This window comes from Panthera pardus, unplaced genomic scaffold (assembly GCF_024362965.1).
Source record: "Panthera pardus isolate Hobbes unplaced genomic scaffold, ASM2436296v1 HiC_scaffold_11, whole genome shotgun sequence".
NCBI classification, from domain to species: Eukaryota; Metazoa; Chordata; class Mammalia; order Carnivora; family Felidae; genus Panthera; species Panthera pardus.
The window spans coordinates 38018873-38040913 of record NW_026526666.1 but is presented as its reverse complement, the minus strand read 5'-3'; the positions used below and the strand labels follow the sequence as shown (position 1 = coordinate 38040913).

Sequence of the window (22041 nt, the reverse complement as noted above, 5' to 3'; positions counted from 1 at the left end):
GGGTTTACTCCTCCTGGGCTGATACGTAGGAGGGTGTAGGGAATTGCATGCCTTTTAGCTTTCAAAGATCTGTGGGAGACAGCTACTGCCCAGCTAAGGTGGGATATTTTCATTAAATAAAGTTCAAAGTACAGTTTCTGATGAACCATGCAGAACTCCAAATCAACGCTGAGAACTCTTTTGAATTTGAAACTTTGGCAGCATCTGTGCTCTTAGAGACAAGCAAGCTAGTCCACATTCCACCCCTTCCACAGAGCAGCTGACACCGCAGCTGGGAACACGCATCCTGCCTCGGCCTCCTGTGCCGGGCGGTGGCGGCAGATGGAAACACTTGTGGGGTTTTCGAGATACCTTTCTCCTTCCTTTCCCCGCTCAGCTATCCGCCCCTCGTTCTTCATAAAACTCTGAGGACGCTTGAAAGAGACAACAACTTCTTCTATTCAGAAGGAACATAGGATTTTGTACATTTAGAAATGACTGTCTGAATTAAAACTTAGTTTGTGAAACTCAAAATCGTCCTGGTTTTGCCAAAATGCCACCTTCCTCGGAGGCTTAGGCTGAAATGTCAGGATTCTGTTTGTAGTCCTCGTGCGTATTTTGAACTGTAACGAAATCACCCCTGTGACTGTTTCTAATGTGTTTTCGTAAAGCCTGGCAAAATTATATAAATAAAATGTCTTCAGATTTTCGTCTTTGCTCAGCTGTGTTGCAAAGGGGTAATCGGACCCCGCTACAAGTGCTATGGAAAAACACAGCTTAGCTGACAAATTAGTGGTATTTGGTGCTAATATTACTAATTCAACATTTGGAAGCGTTGCTCACTGGGGAAAAATAACATGTTCTATAAGTCACAGGAGAAACTAGGGAGATAGTTAATGGGTGTTGGCCCCACTGCACACATTGCTCACAATACTCTTCAAACTGCTGCTGACTTCCTGCCAATAGACGTGGAAGTAATTGTCAACAAGATTTATTGTTCCTTTCACATTTACCCAGTGAGGGAGGAAAGGTTGAAAGAGTTCTGTGAAGTTCAGTACCGACTTATGCTGAACCATAGCAACGCTCCCTGATTATTGCTAATGTGTGCCCCAGAAAGAATTTTGCGTCATTTGAAACCTTAAAATCATTTCTTGTCGGGACCAAATTCCTCCATTGTCCTCAGTAATTTCTTCGAAGATCAATGAGCTGAGGGTCCGTTTTGTTTGTTTGTTTTTTCCCGTGGCAAAACAGTTGTTTTGCACATGGTGAGGCAGTGTCCTTCAGCTACAGAATTAGGAGTTGGATTTAGAGTGTGACCAACTAACCCCACCCTCTGGAACCAACACAAAACCTAACTCAAGAAAGAGAAGGGGGATATTAATTTTGAAATGGAAGGTTTTGCTTGCCAATTTAGAAGATGTCCCTGAAGGAATATACTTGGTTAAAGAAGCTGATGAATATTCAGGAGCTCATGTAGTAACCCCTTCTTTCCATTTCAGTTCTACTGTAGGGACACCTGGTTTGTGTGGATTTATGAAGGAGTTTCTCTTTCTTCAAGTGGCATCTAGCTCTATAAGAGTGAAGATTATGAGATTACATTTCCTGTTACTTGGGTAGAGTTTTCTAAGAGCAAGAAGCAAGCCTATGAGGGTTAAGAAATGTGTCCACTGAGTGTAGACTTCTCAAATCATGCATGCAATGAAACACACACACACACCACTAACACACACAGAAGATTATCTCTTCCTTGGATTTCAGATGGCATTTCCAGGCACAAGGGGCACCTGTCGGCAAAATTGCTCTCTGTAATGAAGGTCATCTGGATGGGAGACAACAGTAGGATGTGAGGACTCCAGTAAGTGGAGAGAGAGCCTCTAGGACTGATTGAGGCAGCAACTGCTGTGAGGACTGTTAACAACTGTGGGGGGAACAAATACATTGGACAAGGAGTCATCTATCTAAGCAGTATTTACACAGGCAGCAGGCATCCGAAAAGGAATGGATTTGGATTATGAAACCCTTTTTTTTTTTCCTATGCAAAAAATAGGCGTGATGTGGGAAATCTGAACCTCCTGGCATCCTCCTTGCCATTTGGACATTTACCATGGTGCTTGTTTTCATACCATTGAGTGCTTATCCCTTGATTACTTTTTGGAGAGGGAGGAGAACAGATATAAAAGGGACCTATCATTTTTAAATGCCACCTTTCAAAATGTAGATAAAAACGGGGCAGAAGCAGTGTTATGAATAATGCCAGTAATATTAGATGTCAGAGTAGAACATAGAGCTTGCTGTACTGAATCTATGACGCAGCCTATTCAGCTTTGTATTTTGTATCTTAGAGTGGCACAAAGAAGTATTTCCTGGGAGGCCACGGTAGCTTTGCACTACAGGAACCTTGATGTCGAAGTAAAACCCTCTGAGGATTAATTATCCAAGAATTCATGAACACTGTTGTTGTTTGTGTATATATATTTTTTTCTTACAGAGCTCCATACCTTTACTAGAAGATATTCATTAATTTATTTGACAAATATTTATTAAGCACCTGCTCTGTATCAAGAGCATTGTTCCAGGCACTGAGGAGACCAGGTAAAACTCTTCCCTCCTTGGGCTTATATTCCAAAGGAAAGATCATCATAACAAAAACATTAAAATAAATGAAGGTGAATGAGCTATGGGGCAAGTCAAGCAGGGAAGGTGGCATTTGGGGTATGGGGAGAGAGAGAGATGATGGTTCTACATTGGGTGGTCAGATTAAGCTTCATTGAAAAGGTGGCATTTGAGTAAAGCCCCAAGGAAGGTGAGGAGTAAGCCATGTATCATCTAGGGGAAGAATGTTCCAAGTTGAGGGAAGAGGAAATGCCAAGTTCCTGGTGATGGAGCAGGCCTGGTATTTTCAAGGAAAAGCAAAGAGGCTGCATGTAGTGGGGGGTACCTGGGGGCCTATATGCAGCGTCATGTTGGCCATTTAAAGGACTTTGGCTTTTGCTTTGTGCTGGAACTCATTTGAAGGTTTTAAGAAAAGAAAAGACAATTCACTTGCCATGTTGAGAAAAGTCTGTAAGGAGGCAAGATTGGCAGTAGAATGACAAATTTGGTTACTGAAATAACCCAGGCGAGAGATGATCATGACTTAGACAAGAATATGAACCATGGAGGTGGTAAAAAGTGGTTGGGTGTGGAGAATACTATAAAGGCAATGGGCCAACAAGATTTGCTGATGTATTGAATGTGGAGTGTTTACATAATGAATTGTCCTTAAATCATCCCTGTACAGCATCTACATGTGGACTCGTTTGCCTTTATCTATACTTTTCCTGATTTTGTAAGCTTTGATTGAATTTCCCACCAAGATCTTCACCTTTCTAGGCCAAAGACTTTGAACATTGTCCTCATACAGTGACCTTCTAACCTCACAGGCATTCTGTCTGCCATCCTCTTGACTTCAAGTTTGTTACGATGGTGTTTAGGTGAATGCAGTGTCCCACGTGAGCTATACTGTGTCTTGATGTGCAAACTCATATTACATTTATCTAGAAAAATTATTACTACTTCTCCTTCCTAGTTCTATGTTCCCTCCTCCCTCCAAGGCATAAGCAATGTATCTAAATGTAAAGCTAATCTGTCAGTCTCAGTACTGAATATGCGTTAGTTACTTAATGGATAGTGTGGGCACCTCTGTCAGTCAGGATTCCTTCAGTAATTCTAATAATAGTAATTTTAAATTATATTTAAAAAGCCCTAGTGGTAGCAAGGAACTGTTTGAGTGCATCATCCTTATCTTCTCACTGAATTTTCACAGCCTTTCTCTGAAGGAGGTACTAATGAGGAAACTGGGTTTTAGAGAGAGTAGGTGCTTTGTCTAAGGTCAGGCAGCTAGTAAGTTTTATCTCTGGGATCTGCAACTAATTCTATATCTACTACATTTCTGCCCTCAAGTTTGGTGTCCTTGGTGTGATAGTTAATTTTATGTGTCATCTTGGAGGGTGTTTTTGGATCATATTAGCATTTGAATCAGTGAACTTTGGGGAAAGCAAATTGCCCTCCATAATATGGCTGGCAGTCATTCAATCAGTTAAAAGCCTAAATAGAACAAGGTACTGGCCTCCCTGAGCAAAAGAAAATTCTCTAGCAGAACTGGAACATTGGCTCTCCTAGGTCTATGCCTATCTGCGTTTGGACTGGAACTGCACCATTTTCCTGGGTCTCCAGCCTACTGGCCCATACACAATAGACTTTAGACTTAACTAGAGTCTCTAATCAAGTGAGCCAATATGTAATTTCCGTGTATATTTTATATGCAAACACACACACACACACACACACACACACAACACATCCTATTGATTCCATTTTTTTGGAGTTTTCTAATACACTTGGAGTTATTTTTAAATTTTGATTAGTTAAGAGTTACCTTCTAAAGTGCAGTTATCACCAGAGGTTCAATTTAGGACTATTGAAGTCTAATGCACGGCATCAGCAACTTGCTGGGATATAGGATTTCTGCTCACATAAGAACAGTATCTGCCTCCTCTCCATCTTGTCCCTGTGCTAATTTGGGTCCAAATTATCAAGCTCTCACACCAAGTATGACACCATTTCCATCCTTTCTAATGGCGACCACTCTGCATAGCACCACTGTGTTAATTAAAAACAACCCATTTCCTTTTATTCCTTTTTCTGCTTAATGACCTATTATGCATTTCCCTTTTCATCAAGTTGATAGAACATTTTCTAATAGTTTTTTTGAAGAATAATAAAAGTGTGGCTAATTCACCATTCTGGAAGTGTTGTATAATGTTCCAGCTAGAAAACTTAAGCCATGGTTTGTAATTACTGTTGGATATGAAACTGTAAAATTTCCCTTTACAAAATTTTTAGATAAAAACCAAATAAAACAAAACAAATCTCTACCCCCAGGGGCTATTATCCTTTCCACAGATAGGTATCTAGGTGAAGTTTCCAGGATATTGTTGCATCCCACCCACCATTAAAAAAAAAAAATAGTTCAAGTCTAGATTTTCAAAGCAGATGTCTTTCAAAGGTGACCAACTCTGGCTTTCTCAAGAGAGATCAACAAGTATTGGAATAACAGAAATTAGTTGAGAGAGAAGGAGAAAATGCTAAGGTTCTGTATTGTTTAAAAAAATTTTTTTAGTGTTTATTTATTTTTGAGAGAGACATGTTTATTTATTTTTGAGAGAGACAGAGCGTGAGTGAGGGAGGATCAGAGAGAGAGGGAGACACAGAATCCCAAGCAGCTCCTCTGTCAGCACAAGCCCAACGTGGGGCTCAAGCCCACGGACTGTGAGATCATGACCTGAGCTGAAGTCGGATGCTTAACCAACTGAGCCACCCAAGCAACCCTGTTTGTTTGTTTGTTTGTTTTAATGTTTATTTATTTTTGAGAGAGAGAGAGCATGTGAACAGGAGAGGGACAGAGAGAGAGGGAGACAGAGGATCTGAAGCAGGCTCTGCACTGACAGTGGATGCCCGGTTCTGTGTTGCTTTAAAAAAGATTCTGTTGGGGCTCCTGGGTGGCTCAGTCAGTTAAGCATTTGACTTCGGCCCAGGTCGTGATCTCGAAGTCCATGGGTTTGAGCCCCACATTGGGCTCTGTGCTTACAGCTCAGAGCCTGGATCCTGCTTCAGATCCTGTTCTCCCTCTGTCTCTGCCCCTCACCCCCCCCCCCCCCCGCCCCCGGTCTCTCACTCTCTCAAAAACAAATAAACATTTAAAAAATTAAAAAAAAAGATTCTGTCACAGTTACAATTTTTATTTGCACAACTATGCAAGGAGAAAAAGCATTTTTTTGTAGTCATAGTTGATTAAATAATATAATGTCTATCAATAAATTGAACTTAATATCTGTCAACTATATAATGAATAAACATACTATCAACCAAATAATGAGTAAGCATACTTTACTACAACAAACAAATGAAACATACCTCATAGCTTTGAGATTAACAGTATATAACATTGCAATTTAAGAAGTCAGAATGTCACAAGAGAATTATCTTTTAAATGTACTAGTTAGAATTTAATTTCATAATATTGAGACACAGATTAAGTATAAAACTGATGGAACAGGACTTTGCACCCAGCCTAGCTATTAATTATATCCTTATTGTTTTGAAGTGTCAGACTGGCATGCTTTCTCCCATCTTCTTTTCTGTTCTCACAACACCATATCAAAGGCCAGCTCAGTGCTCTGTATTCTAAGGATATTGGTCAATATTTCAGCCTTCCATTCTCTCAAAGTTACTGTTTCTGAAACCAATTATCTCCAATTATCTCTTACAACCCATTTAAATGAAAAATGTTTGAATCTTTTTTTTTTTTAATTACCATAAGAGCTCTGGCCTTGTGTATCAGGCAGAGTGAGATGCAGAATGAAAGCTGGTAAACAAACCCCTTGGGTCTGATTTTTTGCTAACTTCTCCATAACTTACTACATGTTTAAGTCTTGTCCAATTGGCCTACCCAAGCCCCCCTCCCAGCCCTTTTTTTTCTATCTCTAAGGGTTGCTAGAGAACTAAATAAGATAATTTATGTTGGGATAAAGTGGCAGGCAAATTGCGATGATTCAAAAACAATTTGGCTTGTAAATTTGTGGACTACTGTAAACCTAAGGATTGGCAAACCATAGCTTGGGATCCAAATCCCATCTGCTGCCTAAATTTGTAAATAAAGTTTTATTGGAACACAGCCACAGCTAATTCACTTATGTATTGTCTATGGCAGCTTTCACCTCTTTTTTTTTTTTTTTTTTTTTAAATTTTTTTAACGTTCATTTATTTTTGAGACAGAGAGAGACAGAGCATGAACGGGGGAGGGTCAGAGAGAGGGAGACACAGAATCTGAAACAGGCTCCAGGCTCTGAGCTGTCAGCACAGAGCCCGACGTGGGGCTCGAACTCACGGACCGTGAGATCATGACCTGAGCCGAAGTCGGACGCTTAACCGACTGAGCCACCCAGGCGCCCCAGCTTTCACCTCTTAAAAGCCAACTTGAGTAGCTGTAACAGAGACTGTCTGGCCAACAAAACCTAAACTATTTAGTATCTGACCCTTTATAGAAAAAGTTTTCTGATCTCCGCCAAAGCTGATCTTAAGATCACCATTAAGTAAATAGCTAGCATTCTCTTTCTAAGTCATTTGAAGATTTTGCAAAGTTGGAAATATACATTGATATTTGAGAGAAATTCTGGTCCTGTTTCTATACAAACGGCAGGGAAAGACAGATAAAACAATAACAGCCAGTAATAAACTAAGTGCTCCCGCCCCCAAACTCTATGGCAGACTAGAACGTGGATGTTGCTAGAGGTAAGGGAACACCAAACTCACGAAGGTTGGAGCTGGCTGTTAAATTTTGCATCACTAATTTTCAAGTGGTTCCAAATGCAACAAAATGCTTTCTTCCATAATGATATATATGTGTCTCTTTGCCTGAACTGCATAATGGGTATTAATTAAGATACTTTTCTGCACAAACTTGTTTCTCAGGGAGGAAGTGAACACTCCCACAATCACTTCACTATCCTGAGATTTAAAAAGGAAGTGGATGAACGTAAGGGTCAACAATCCATTTTATTAGATTTAAGTCTGCTTTTTCCTGTACCTCAGACCAAAAAATCCTTCTCCCCCCCCCACTTTTTTTTTTTTTTTCTCAATCTACCATAGCTGAAGTACAGAATAGCAGTTTTTACCCAACACTCTGGACACAACTATCCTGCTTCTGTCACTCCTAGCTGTGTGACCTTGGGAAGTCACCTAACATCTCTCATTCCCAGTTCCTCACTCATTAAAATGGGATCATAATGGTACTTTCTTTGTATGATTGTTGAAAGGATTCCATGAGTAAATACATGCAGAGTGCTTTTAACAGCATTTGGCTTGTAGAAAGCATCAAAATGCAATTTGCTGTTATTACCATCATTGTAGTGCCTAGTTTTCTTCAGGAGACATTTGCTCCAAAGCTTGAGATGCTTCAAGTTGTGTTCTCAGGTAAGATATGGCTCACACTTTTAGTAAGAGAAAAACAATTACACTCCTGTCAGTTGATACAAATTCAATTAAATGAATATCCATACAGCGGATATTATTTACTTAATACTGTACAAGATTGCTGGAGATAAAAAAAAAAGCGACACCATCCCTGCTTTCAAATAATTTACAGTCTAGTAGAAGAGATAAAACACACACACAGGAGACAACTAGAGGCCAACTCAGCAGTAGCATCATCCTCATTATCTCGTCATCCAACTTCTAGTTATTGATCACTTACTCTTGCCAGATTCCATATTTGCTGTTTTACATACATCACCTCTGTAAATTCTTACACACCAATCCTGCAGTGAGATGTTAGTTTTCCTGTTTAACACATGAAGGCATTGCAGTTCAGAGGAATTCTAGGACTTGCCCAAGGTCATACATACAGTGATACTCAGTACATATAGCCATTTTAAGCAGTATGATTTGAAAAATTCTTCCTCCCCAGGGATCTCAGCAGTGTTTTAAAAAACACTGTTAATTTTGTTTTAAAGATGATTCCTGTTTGTTTGAGTGTTGGTGAGGAGTATTGAAAACTGTCAAGGACGTGTAGCCCGTCCTTTTATATATAGACTTAGTATAAAACTGAATTTAGTCAGTTTCAAAATAAGTAATATGGGCTAATCCTATGAATTGCATGCTTTGGAAGTTAAAAATAAGAATATGGAAGGGTGGGAAAAATTGGTGAGCAGACTTTGTGAAGGTTTTAGTGATAATTTTTGTGATTATTTTAATTCAGCACCATTGCTTTTTGTGTGTGTTCAAAGACCTGCTCTTGAAGATCAGACATACATTTAAATATACCCGAAAGAGCCTGTAATGTCACTCTGTTATCCCATGTGGATATATTTTGCTTTATACAATAGACATCTTTTTAAAATAAATTGAAACATGATCTCTTGGCATATAGTGGGTGCTTAATAAATACTAGCTAATAAAAAGAATGAATGAATATATTTACATTGAATTTACATTCTAATTTCAGAGCTGCTTTATTTTCCTTTCTGATTGATATTTAATTGGTCGTGGCCTTGCCACTCTAACTTTAATTATGTCTGTCCCAACAGACTCTATAGCAAGTAGTATTAAGTGAATACACACTCACGTGTCTGAGAACTCAGTATTCAAATAACTCCAAAGCATATCGTTCCAAAAAATAAATACTTGTGTAAAAGACAAAACAAAACAAAACATGTCTTGATTGTCTGGTCCCTAACTTCAGTGTTTTCATGAGTTTTATTTTTTTAATATCTGTTTTCTATAATATTAGAGATGAGATTGAGCAGGCTTGCTATTAAAATGGGGAAAAACAGAAAGGCATATTTGTGCATGTGTGTGTAAGAGCACAATTTTCCCTGCTGTAAAAGATGTATATAAGGAGAAGATGTGAGATTTTAAAGAATCTTCAATCATTTTTGTAATGTTATTGAGAATTTGATATGAAATGGAAACACAGTAGCTGCAATTGTTCCATTAGTCCTGTGCTTCTCCAAATGAGCTTGGAGACTTACCCCCATGGGGATCACCTGGGGCATCTATTAAAATGGGCCCTTTCTGGCCCCATCCTAGATATATCAAATCAAAATTTCTGGGGTCAGGCCAGAAAACATTTTTAACACGCATGCCAGGATATCTTTATACACATTGTGAGTAAGACCACTTCTTCAGTCCTAAAGAAGGCTGTAAAACAGATTAGCCAGACTCATTAAATTTTCTGAAACTGACATTTAAATAATATGTTTACTAATAGGAAATTTTTATTATACAAAAATATATATATATATATATATATATATATATATATATATATATATATATATATATGTATATATATCCAGAGCATCAGAAATCCTTCCTAATTAAACAGTTGACACATTAAATAGAATATGGGATAGTCCGTGAAGAATGAAGAACCTAATAGGAATGAGGACATAATGATTAACATTTATCTCAGAAATTAAGATATTGTCAAGTTTTGATTGGTGTGTCAGGATTTACATTGTCCTGGGGTAAACGTGAGGGGGTAAGGGATGAGAAATTTAGTTCTGGCAGGTGACAGAATTTGTAATCTCTAACTCCTATGAAAGCTGCTATATTACTTTCTTTTAAAAATCAAACATATTTGACTTCTGCCCAATATATTCATGATTATTATGCAACATTTTAAAGATAAAAATGGTTGTACTGGTACAAGTAAGGTTGCAGGTCAGTGTCAGCATACCGTATTCTTTCTTATAAGGCCCTACTTTGATGATTTTGTTTTGTTTTTCCTCACTGACACTTAGAATAATTTTTGGCAACCTCCAAGAATTAAAAGAGACAATGATGCTATGTTTATGATGTTAATGTCATAAATACATATTGGGTACTTAATGTTGCATCAGCCTATCTGCTTTGCATATTTTTCCATTAATGCATATTTTTTTTCAATGACTTCTCAAAATCAGCTTCCAAGTAGCTATGACTAATAGGATAGCTGATGAAGAGATGGCTATTTCCAGAACTTAAATACCTCGTTCGATGTCACACAGTTCCTCAGAGGCAGAGTTGGGAAACAAATTCAGACACATCTGAATCCAGAGTGTGGGAGCTTTAAAATGCATCCTGCCACGTCTGATAACCTATTCATAATTTGGTAATAGGATAGCGGCATGGGACTTTAATGAGCTAAAGTAAAAAACCTATCTCCCCTTGTGCTTAGTCCCTTTGTCTGCTATTTTCACCTCATTAGTCTTCTTTGGCCAACCTGGAAAAGTTGTCATATTTGACTTACATATTTGGAATCTTACATGCCTGGGGTTTGCAGACATGCAGTGTGCATTTTTGTCATCTAGAACTATTTTAAGAAAGAATTGAAGACTAGGGCATTGACATTCATCAGGGCAAGCTGAGTAGACCATAAATGATTTTCAGGTCTGGGGTAGACTTTGGAATCTGTCTCTGCTACAAAAGTGCCTAAATTGTGGAAGGCTGAGCTTCATCAGAAGTGACAGAACGATTGTGGCACTAGGCCTAGTTCCTGTGTCGTTCCTGCCTTGGACAGGCTCAGTGTTCTATTTCCTGTCACAGTGTTAAGAGGGAAAAAAAAAAATCTCTTTCTCAGGAGTGAAGTTTTCAAATGAGTATCTGAGTAATAATGCTGACATTTTTCCAACTGGAATGAAAAGCTGACTGAACTCCAAGGGAGTCAGAAGCCAATTTGAGGGAGGAAGGTTAGAGGAGAGGAGCAGAGAAAAGTCATGATTTCTGGAATGGATAGGGTCAGGACAGGCAAATGTGGTAGCATAGCTCCACATCATGATGAAAACCAGCTGAGTGTGTGACCTGGAATGGGGTTCAGGATATGTACAATTAAAATAAACATAATTGAATAATTAAGACAAGAACAATAGGTAAAATAATATCCAGAGTGACCCAATGGAAACAAAGAGAATGTTGCTTCAAAGACGTTTTAAAACAAAACAAAACACCTCAGAAAAGACTCAAAGGCAGATTTTTCTGAATCATCGCAGTGGGTAAAATGAGGTAGAAGCTTTCAGTGGCTTATGATAAAAAGGTTGTATACTAACAGAAATTAAGTGTTGGTGGCTTTCCAATGGCATATAACTGTTAAGTTGTCATCTCCTAGGACTAATTTCTGTTTACCAGAGAATGTGAATTTCCTTTAATGACACCCAGCAAAGACAAGGTCTGTCCTTTGGAAGACCAAATGAGAGTTTTCATTGCATCAGGGCATTCCAGAGAGGCAGACATGTTTCTTTTCTTTCTTTCTTTCTTTCTTTCTTTCTTTCTTTCTTTCTTTCTTTCTTTCTTTCTTTCTTTTTTATTAAATATAATTTATTGTCAAATTGGTTTCCATACAATACCCAGTGCTCATCCCAACATATGCCTTCCTCAATGCCCATCACCCACTTTCCCCTCTCCCCCACCCCCCATCAACCCTCAGTTTGTTCTCAGTATTTAAGAGTCTCTTACGGTTTGCCTCCCTCCCTGTCTGTAACTTTCCCCCCCTTCCCCTCCCCCATGGTTCTCTGTTAAGTTTCTTGGGAACCACATATGAGTGAAAACATGTTATCTGTCTTTTCCTGCCTGACTTATTTCACTTAGCATAATACTCTCCAATTCCACCCACATTGCAACAAATGGCTAGATTTCATTCTTTCTCATTGCCAAGTAGTATTCCACTGTGTATATAAACCACATCTTCTTTATCCTTTCGTCAGTTGGTGGACATTTAGGCTCTTTCCATAATTTGGCTATTGTTGAAAGTGCTGCTATAAACACTGGGGTACAAGTGCCCCTATGCATCAGCTCTCCTGTATCCCTTGGGTAAATTCCTAACAGTGCTATTGCTGGGTCATTGGGTAGAGAGGCAGACATGTTTCTATCAACTTCTCTGATTAGATAGTAACTTTAGGTTCAGGAGGACAGTTTAACTGAAAGACCATGTGTGCCTAGCACAAGTAAAGAAATTATAGAAGAAGAAGAAGAAGAAGAAGAAGAAGAAGAAGAAGAAGAAGAAGAAGAAGAAGAAGAAGAAGAAGAAGAAGAAGAAGAAGAAGAAGAAGAAGGAGAAGAAGAAGAAGAAGAAGAAGAAGAAGAAGAAGAAGAAGGGGGAGGAGGAGGAAGAAGGGGAGGAGAAGGGAGGGGGGAGGGGAAGGGAGGGGGAGGGGGAGGGGAAGAAAGGCACACAAACACATGGAAATATAGAAGAGAGGGGAATAGTAGAAAATGAATTTGGGGGAGATAGAGGATTGAGGAGACAGAGTCTGATTTAGGTAAGGGGTAGCAGAGGATTCTGCAGAACTCCAGAATGGAGGAGAGACATGAAAGAGGCATGACAATGAACACAGAGGGTCTTCATGTGAAACAGTTAGGCTCTCTGGGTCACCTTGCCATCATAGTCCCATCCACTGACCTTGATTCTGACTCTCCATGCCCCGACCACACCTCTAGGCCAGCCTAAAATTTCTACTCATGACTAGAGGTTCAACCTCTTTCAAAACTGGACTAGAACATGTCTGATTTCAGGTACTCCAGACCCAGTTGAGGATAGGGTGATAAAAATAGGATGACAGATTGACATCTGCATATTAAAAGATTGGATAGGGGTGCCTGGGTGGTTCAGTAAGCATCAGACTCTTGATTTTAGCTCAGGTCATGATCTCACGGTTCGTGAAATTGAGCCCCACATCATGCTCTGCGCAGTACAGAGCCTGCTTGGGATTCTCTCTCTCCCTATCTCTCTGTCCCTCCCCCCTTTCTCCCTCTCTCAATAAACATTAAAAAAAATAAAAGGTGGGGTAACTAGCTTGTGAATTTGTTCTGATGCTCTCTCAATCTCTTTCTCCTTCTATCATCTTCTAGAATGCAGAGAGTCCAAAGGACACCTCCTCTTATTTCCTGTCCCCAGGTAAAAATCTGGAGAGAATTTCTCTGAGGAAGCAGAATGGCTCTAAAAGAATAGATGATAATCTTTAAATCTTGACATTGGTGGGACCTTCCACAAAAAAATTTAGCTTGTCACTCAAGGTTCAACACTTAACAAGACCTGCCCTAACACATAGAACTTCCATGAGTGTTTTAAGTATCTTACTCTTAAACATATAAAAATGGGGGCACCTGGGGGGGGTGTCTCAGTTGGTTAAGCATCCAACTCTTGGTTTTGGCTCAGGTCATGATCTCCCAGTTGGTGAGATTGAGCCCTGCGTTGGGCTCTGTACTGACAGTGTGGAGTCTGCTTGGGATTCTCTCTCCCCCTCTCTCTCTGCCCTGCTCCCTTTCTCTTTCTCTCTCCACCAAAATAAATAAACATTAAAAAAAATGTGCAGATACGGTCAACAGCTAATGGAGGAAAGTCTCTGACGTGAAAGAAAAAAAAATAATCTGTAAAGTAGAACTTTTAGGAAGCAAAACAGCAAAGGAAGCAGAAAACACTTCAAAAGAGACTCTGCCATAATAGTCTCAGAAAAACAACCAAAGATATTCTCTTAGAAGCAAAACAGGATTCTAAAAATAAAACAATAAAAGAAAAGGAAAGAGATTTTAGATATATAACATTTAAAATAAAAGTTCACAGGCCACCAGGGTGGCTCAGTTGGTTAAGCGTCTGACTTTGGCTCAGGTCATGATCTCACGACTTGTGAGTTCAAGCCCCGCGTGGGGCTCTGTGCTGACAGCCCAGAGCCTGGAGCCTGCTTGGGATTCTGTGTCTCCTTCTCTCTCTCTCTGCCCCTCCCCTGATTACACTGTGTCTCTCTCTGTCTCTCAAAAATAAATAAGAACATTAAAAAATTTTTTACATAAAAATTCAATCGTCTGTAAAGATAAAATTGAGTACATTGCTCTGCAATTAGAACAAAACGATAAAGATGGAAAATGGAGGGGGTGGATAACTAAGAAAATTGTAAGACCAATTAAGGAGATCCAACATCCAGTTCCAGAGAGAGAGAAACAGAAAATAAAGGGGAGGAAACTATTATATATATATATATATATATATATATATATATATATATATACACACACACACACACACATATACACAAAGATAGATTTCACTATTGTTAAAGAAATGTCTCCATGTTGAAAGGGTCTACCAAGTGCTTATAACAATGACCATGAATAAATTTATGAGAACAGAAATATTACTTAGGATGCTGTTTTTCTTTTCTTTTACTGCAAAGGCTAAAACAATAGTGGCTAAAATAAAATGGAAATTTATTTGTCTCTCATATATTAGTCCAAACACGAGTAGTATGCTGCTTCATGGTATGGAGAACTCAAGCTTCTTTTACCTTTTGCTCTGCCATCCTTAAAATGTGGTTTACTCTCTTGGTTTGATGGCTGCTTGAGCCCTCACCATCACATCTATGTCACAACCAGCAGGAAGAAGAGAAAGGGAAAGTGAGGCCATTCCTGCCTCCCTCCCCCTTTTTAGGGCCCACTCCAGAAGCTGTATATAATTTCTGCTCACATCCAGTTGGCCCAAAGTTGGTCACAGGATCATCCCGCCTATACAGGAAGCATGGGAATTACAGTCCTCAGTTTGGGCTGCCCTGTGCCTGTTGAATATTTGAGCTCCTGCTACTCAATGAAGAACAGAAGACTGAATTTAATTAAGGAGCAGCTAGAGCCACTGCCACACCCAGAGATGAAGAAAAGAGCCTAGAAGCTCACACAGAGAAACAAGTGACGTAAAGGATTAGGGAAAATAGTATTTGATTCCTCATTAGCAACACTTGAAGCTGGAAGATAATGGAGAAAAAAATCTTTTGATGTATAGAAAGAAAAGAATTTTTGTCCCACATAAGAAGAAATAAACTAACAATCAGGTGTGAGAATTGGAATGAAGACATTTTCAGGCCTGCAAATTCTCAGAAACAAATTCTCTAAGAAATATACTAAAAGCTGTTTCAGCTCAGTGATAGAAAAATTAAAAAAAAAAAAGTCACAGAATTTAGAAAACAGGGAAATCCAATACAGGAGAATCAGGAAGTGAAATCCTAGCTGAACAGGAGGACTAGAGAGTAATGAGTCCAGATTGGAGCAGGTCTGAGCGTAGGATTTATTTTAAGCCTTAGGTGGCTACAACTCAAGATATGATGTAAGAGGAGTTCCCACTGCCTATGAGAATAGAGAGTTCCTAAGGCTGAGAGTTAGAGCCTTGAGCAAGGGAGAGATTTGGTGGGACTGGAGCTGGAACATGCTTAGGTTCTTCCGGGATCTGGGACTTCATAGGAGGGGATGGGAAGATAACAGCAAGATAGAAACCTCAGCAGGGCTGAGAGAAAAATCTAAAGCAGAGAGGTCTTGTTTGGAATTTGGGAGAGACATACAGGCACAGGAGAACAGTAGAAGAGTCAGAATTTCATTTGTGTAGGCAAAGATAGGACTTGACTCCCCCCAAATTTCCCTCCCATGGAGGGTAGAGTGGAAGAACACATAATTTTCATGCAATCCCTTTGAGGGATGCTGCAAATAGAGCTGGAGAGTGGATTTATCTAGATGGCTTGGCAAGGCAAGAACTGAAGTCCTGTGTGCTTCAAGGAGACTTCTCAGGCAGGGTCTTAACCAGAAACCATAGCCAGGCCACAAAGTATCTCTTCAGATTGAGTCAGCAGGGAATTTGCTGAATTCCTAGAGTGTGTGGCTGAGTTCCCTGGCAGCAGTTATCAAAATTACCTTTTTAGAGAGAATTGACCTGCAGCTGAGTTTGTGACAATTGTGTGTGTGTGTTTGTGTATAGGAGAGAGAGAGAGTGCATGTATATGGGAGAGAGAAATGACACTGAGAAATGACATGTTGAGAAATGATAGAAGTGGGGAGATGTGCTTTAACTTATTTGCCTTCATATTTCTAGTGCCTGCCATGGTGTCTGGACCATAAATATTTGTTAAGGAATGGGAAGATGCACAGAAGAGAGCCTAAGGAGAAGGACCTGGAAAGAATACTAAAGACGAGAGAAAATAGTTGGCCAACATATCCAGTTTATGATATTTTATGATTTTGTTAGTAAGAATGTATTATGATGTTGCATTTTTACAACATTAGGCATAAGTGGCAACATTACTATTTGATATTTGACCCACGAACTAGGTAAGTCCAGGCTTACCTGGATTCAACTTTTAAGAAGGTAATTTCCCATTCCTGCTGCATATATGCTAATTAGTTGAGAAAATGTTTCTACTTCAATGTGGATTAGTGGTCTGTGAAAAATTACATAAATTATCTGTCATTGGATTAAAAAAAGATAGTATTAAAAGATAGAAGGAAAAATTTTGTCTCAGGTGTGAAATACAGGCCCTACAAAGCTAGGATATAAGCCAGAAAAATACTAGTCTGTGTGTCAAAACAATAGTATTCTCTTGAAAGTTTAAAGACCACAAAATAGTGTTGTGATTGTTGACTGAAGCACAAATTTCAACAATGAGGGTTTGGAGAGAATAGAATTTAAGCTAATAACTCAGCCTAGGCAATGATCTTAATCATATATGCCAGAAATAGAAAGAAAAATGTTATTACAGAATTTTTCTATCTGTGGAGACTAAAGAACCCTAAGGATTTTATGAGAAGTCTGAATTTTTTTTTTTTTTTTTTTTGGTCTAAAGAGTTTGCAACTCCAACCCCTTGAGATTTGCTCATCAGTAGTTGTTAAGCCTTCAGTATATTTTGAAAATAGAACATAATAATAATTATTGTATTATATGTATTTGTAGCAGCCTCAACTCTGATATACAGACAATGGGGAAGAGAAGCAATCATTTTGTGCACTTTATTAACTCATTCATTATATGAGGTGACACTGGTTATATCAAGATTGTATAATAATAGTCTATTCTAAAGCATGGATTTTTTTTTCATAAAACAGCATGAGTGTATCATGCCAGAGTAATATGAATGTGAAAGAATATCCATCATAGAATAATAAAGGAAGGATGAAATCATTTTACAAAATGAGACACAGAATTCATTTGCTCAAGTAGCTGCCAGTTGGTTGTCTGATAAAAGAGCTAATGCATAAGAGTCAGGTTATAGACCTATGTATTAATAGTAAAGATAGCATTTCAGTCATTGTGGGTGGTATGCCACAGGCACTACACTGTGTGTGGAGGGGTGGACTGCTGAATATATTAGCTCTGCTTGCAGTACCGGATGCTAATTCCAGCAGCTTCGTTGTGTGATCTTGACTATTCCTAGCGTTTTACCTCTCTCAGCTATAATGAGCCATAGTTTCTTCATCTGTGAAATAAGGGGGCTGGACAGAATCTTCTCCCACTTTGAAAATACTATCCACCTATGATTTCAACTAAAGGAGAGACACAGTTAATAACCACAGCTCTAAGGATTGACTTGTCTGCTGATCAATTTCAGGAGCTCAATCTCTGCCTAACAGGAAATACTGTGGAAAATGCTTACAAATGATTGTGTAAAGGATGTCTGTCTGAGAAGGAAAAAGGAAACTCACAGTGTCTCTGACTGCTGGATATATGGAGATAATGGGGAGTATTTGAATCTATTGGTTAACTTTGGCAATGTTCTACTGTGTGGAGGTCACTTAGAAAGCTTTCCCTGGATTAAAGAAGCAGGCGGGAGAGGATCTTGTCATAGAGAAAGCTGAGTGAGGGAATGAGAACCAGAGTGCAGACTGTGTGTACATGTGTGTGTATGTGTGCATGCACACGCAGACAACTATCTTCCTGTGTACACATGTGCATTTCCCGCTGAGAGAGAGAGAGAGATCTAGCTAATCTACAGTTCCTTCGCTTTCCCAGTATTGCTTGGCAGAACTTTTACTTGAATATTCAAACTTGAAAAAAGTTCAGGATTTTTCTGGTGAAGCACAGATGCAGATGAAAGTTTCCTGTTGATTTCAGAGTACTGTTATAATTGCAGGGTTTTAAAATCCTGGGTTTTAAGAATACAGTCTGAAATCTGTCGGTCTTTTTAAGAAAAAAAAATCATGTCTCTATGTCCTTTCTGCTACATTGGGCAGGTAAAGTATACAGTTAAAATGATAATACAGAAAAGCATTTTTGAAAATAAATTATAGCCTGTAACAGTAGACGAAGTCAGATGGAAAATTTAACTCCTGAAAAATTAATTGGTCAGAGATACAGTGAGCTAAAGATTATGCATTTGAAGGAAGAGTTGTGGGTTTTGAGTTATTAACATAGAATTTGTGTCATTTAGATATAGTTTGAAATCTCTTCCTATCCTGTTACCAACTGTTTGACTTTAGGCTATTAATGTTTTTAAACCAAAGTTTTCCCATATGAGAAAAGAGGATTATATTTCCTATCTCATAGTGTTGTGAAAAGTGAAAAGATTATGTATGGAATGCACTTAACACAGTGCCTGGCACATAGTAAGTGGCTGATAAATGTTGATTGCAATCTTTTTTTAACACTCATTGCCACACAACAGGTGCTCAAGAAACATTTGTTTAATGAATATTTCCTGTAGTCCTGGATTCAGGAAACCAAAAATGTCATGCTTAATATTGGCATGGCTAATTGAAACTTTATAAAAATTTAGTCCCACACCAGTCCAACACAGCATACAGCATCATGCTTTCTTCTGTTTGGTCCTCTGGGGGTAAAGACAACTGTTATTCATGAAGTGCCTAAGAGTTATGGGAAGGAAAATTACAGGCATATCTCCAGAATATTGCAGGTTTAGTTCCAGACCACTGCAATAAAGCAAATATTGCAATAAAGTGAGTCAAAGGAATTTTTTGGTTTGCCAGTGCATATAGAAATTATGTTTACAGTATATTATAGTCTATTAAATGTGCAATAGCATCATGTCTGAAAAAACAATGTTTATACCTTAACTAAAGAATACTTTATTACTAAAAAATACTAACCATCATTGGAGGCTTGCTTCAGAGAACCATAATCTTTTTGGAGGGAAGGGTCTTGCCTCAGTGTTAATGGCTGCTGACTGATGAAGGCAGTGGTTGCTGAAGGTTGGGGTGGCTGTTACAATTTCTTAAAATAAGAGAATTATTAAGTTTGCTATATTAATTGACTCTTCCTTTCAAAAATATTTTTTGTCTAGCATGTGAGACTGTTTGATAGCATTTTACCCACAGTAGAACTTCTTTCCAAATTGGAGTCAGTCTTCTCAAACCCTACCACAGCTTTATCACCTACATGTATATAATATTCTGAATCCTCTATTGTCATTTCAACAGTCTTCACAGCATCTTCAGCAGGAGTACATTCCATCTCAAGAAACCACTTTCTTTGTTCATCCATAAGAAGCAACTTCTTATCCACGTAAGTTTGATCATGAGATTGCAGCCATCCAGTCATATGTTCAGGCTCCACTTCTAATTCTAGTTCTCTTGCTCTTTCCACCACATCTACACTTACTGTCTCTGCTGAAGTCTTGAACCCCCTCAAAGTCACCCAGGAGGGCTGGAATCAACTTCTTCCCAACTACTGTTAATGTTGATATTTTGACCTCTTTCCATGAATCGCAGATGTTCTTAGTGGCATCTATAATGGTGAATCCTTTCCAGACGGGTTGACTTTGCCAAGATCCATCAGCAGAATCACTATCTATGGCAGATATAGACTTAAGAAATGTTATTTCTTGGGTCGCCTGGGTGGCTCAGTCGGTAAGCGTCCGACTTCAGCTCAGGTCATGATCTCACGGTCTGTGAGTTCGAGCCTCTCATCGGGCTCTGTGCTGACAGCTCAGAGCCTGGAGCCTGTGTCAGATTCTGTGTCTCCCTCTCTCTCTACTCCTCCCCCACTCACACTCTGTCTCTCTCTCAAAAATAAACATTAAAAAAAAAAAAAGAAATGTATTTCTTAAATAATAAGGCTTAAAAGTTGAAATGGATCATGGGCTGCAGAATGGATGTTGTGTTAGCAGTCATGGTGAAAACAACATTGATCTTGTGGTACATCTCCATCAGAGCTCTTGGATGACTAGGTTCATTGTCAATGAACAGTAATATTTTGAAAGGAATCTTTTCTTCTGAGCAGTAGTTCTCAACAGTGGGCTTAACATTTTGAGTAAAGCATGTTGTAAACAGATGTGCTGTCATCCAGGCATTGTTGCTTCATTTATAGAGCATAAGAAGAGTAGATTTAGCATAGTTCTTAAGGATTCTAGGATTTTCAGAATGGTAAATGATCACTGGCTTCAATTTAAAGTCATCAGCTGCATTAGTCCTAACAAGAGAGTCAACCTGTCCTTATGAAGCTTTGAAGCCAGGCATTGACTTCTCCTCTCTGGGTATGAAAAGTCCTAGATGGCATCTTATTCCAGCATAAGGCTATTTTGTATACATTGAACATCTGTTGTTTAGTGTAGCCACCTTCATTAATTAGCTAGATCTTCTGGATAACTTACTGCAGCTTTGACATCAGCACTGGCTGCTTCTCTTTGCATTGCTTCACAGAGGAAGCTTCTTTCCTTAAACCTCATGACACAGCCTCTGCTGGCTTCCAACATTTTTTCTGCAGCTTCCTTACTTCTCTCAGCCTTCATGGAATCGAAGAGAGTTAGGCCCTTCCTTGCTCTGAATTAGGATTTGGCCTAAGGGAATGTTGTGGCTGGTTTCATCTATCTAGACCGCTAAAACTCTCTGCATATCAGCAGTACGGCTGTTTTTCAATTCATGTGTTTGCTGGAGTAGCACTTTTGATTTCCTTCAAGAACTTCTCCTTAGCATTTATAACTTGACTAACTGGTGCAAGAGGCCGAGCTTTCAGCCTACCTTGGCTTTAAACATGCCTTCCTCATTAAGCTTATTCATATCCAGCTTTTGATTGAAAGTGAAAGACATGCAATTCTTCCTCTCAGTTGAACACTTAGAGGCCATCGTAAAGGTATTACTTGGCTTAATTTCAGTATTATTGTGTCAAAAGGAATAGGAGGGCTTGAAGAGAGGGAGAGAGATAGGGCAACAGCCAGTTAGGAGAATAGTCAAAACATACACAGTATTTATCAGCTAAGTTTGCTGTCTTACATGGGATGGTTGTGGAGCCCAGAAGCAATTACAATAGTAACGTCAAAGATCACTGATCACAGATCGGCATAGCAAATATAATAATAATGAAAACATTAGAAATATCGTGAGAATTGCCAATCTGTGACATGAGACACAAAGTGAGCAAATCTGTTGGAAAAGTTGTTGCTAGTGGATTTGTTGGATGCATGGTTGCCACAAACCTTCAATTTGTAAAAAACGCAGTGTCTGCAAAGCACAATACAGTGGGGTCTGCTTCTACAAGCAGAGGTCAGGGTATGCAGGCTTTGACAAAGAGCAGGCCTAGTGGGAGGTGGACAGTATGAGAGGGAGGCTTCAGAAGCAGTAGAGGCAGACATTGAGGAGAATGTAAAGATGACCAATCACAGAGCACCAGTTCAAGACCCATTCTTTCTCTTCTTTCTCTCCTTTCTCCTTCCTTGCCTTCCCCTTATCCTCCCTCCTTCCCTCCTTTCCTCCATACCCTTCCTCCTTCCCTCTCCCCTCCATACCTG

General features: G+C 39.1%; 1 pseudogene; it reads right to left on the bottom strand.

Annotated features, from left to right (window-relative positions):
* Positions 1 to 227: 227 nt before the first annotated feature.
* On the bottom strand, positions 228 to 21379 carry LOC109246279 (tigger transposable element-derived protein 1-like; annotated as a pseudogene).
* Between the last annotated feature and the right edge of the window lie 662 nt (positions 21380 to 22041).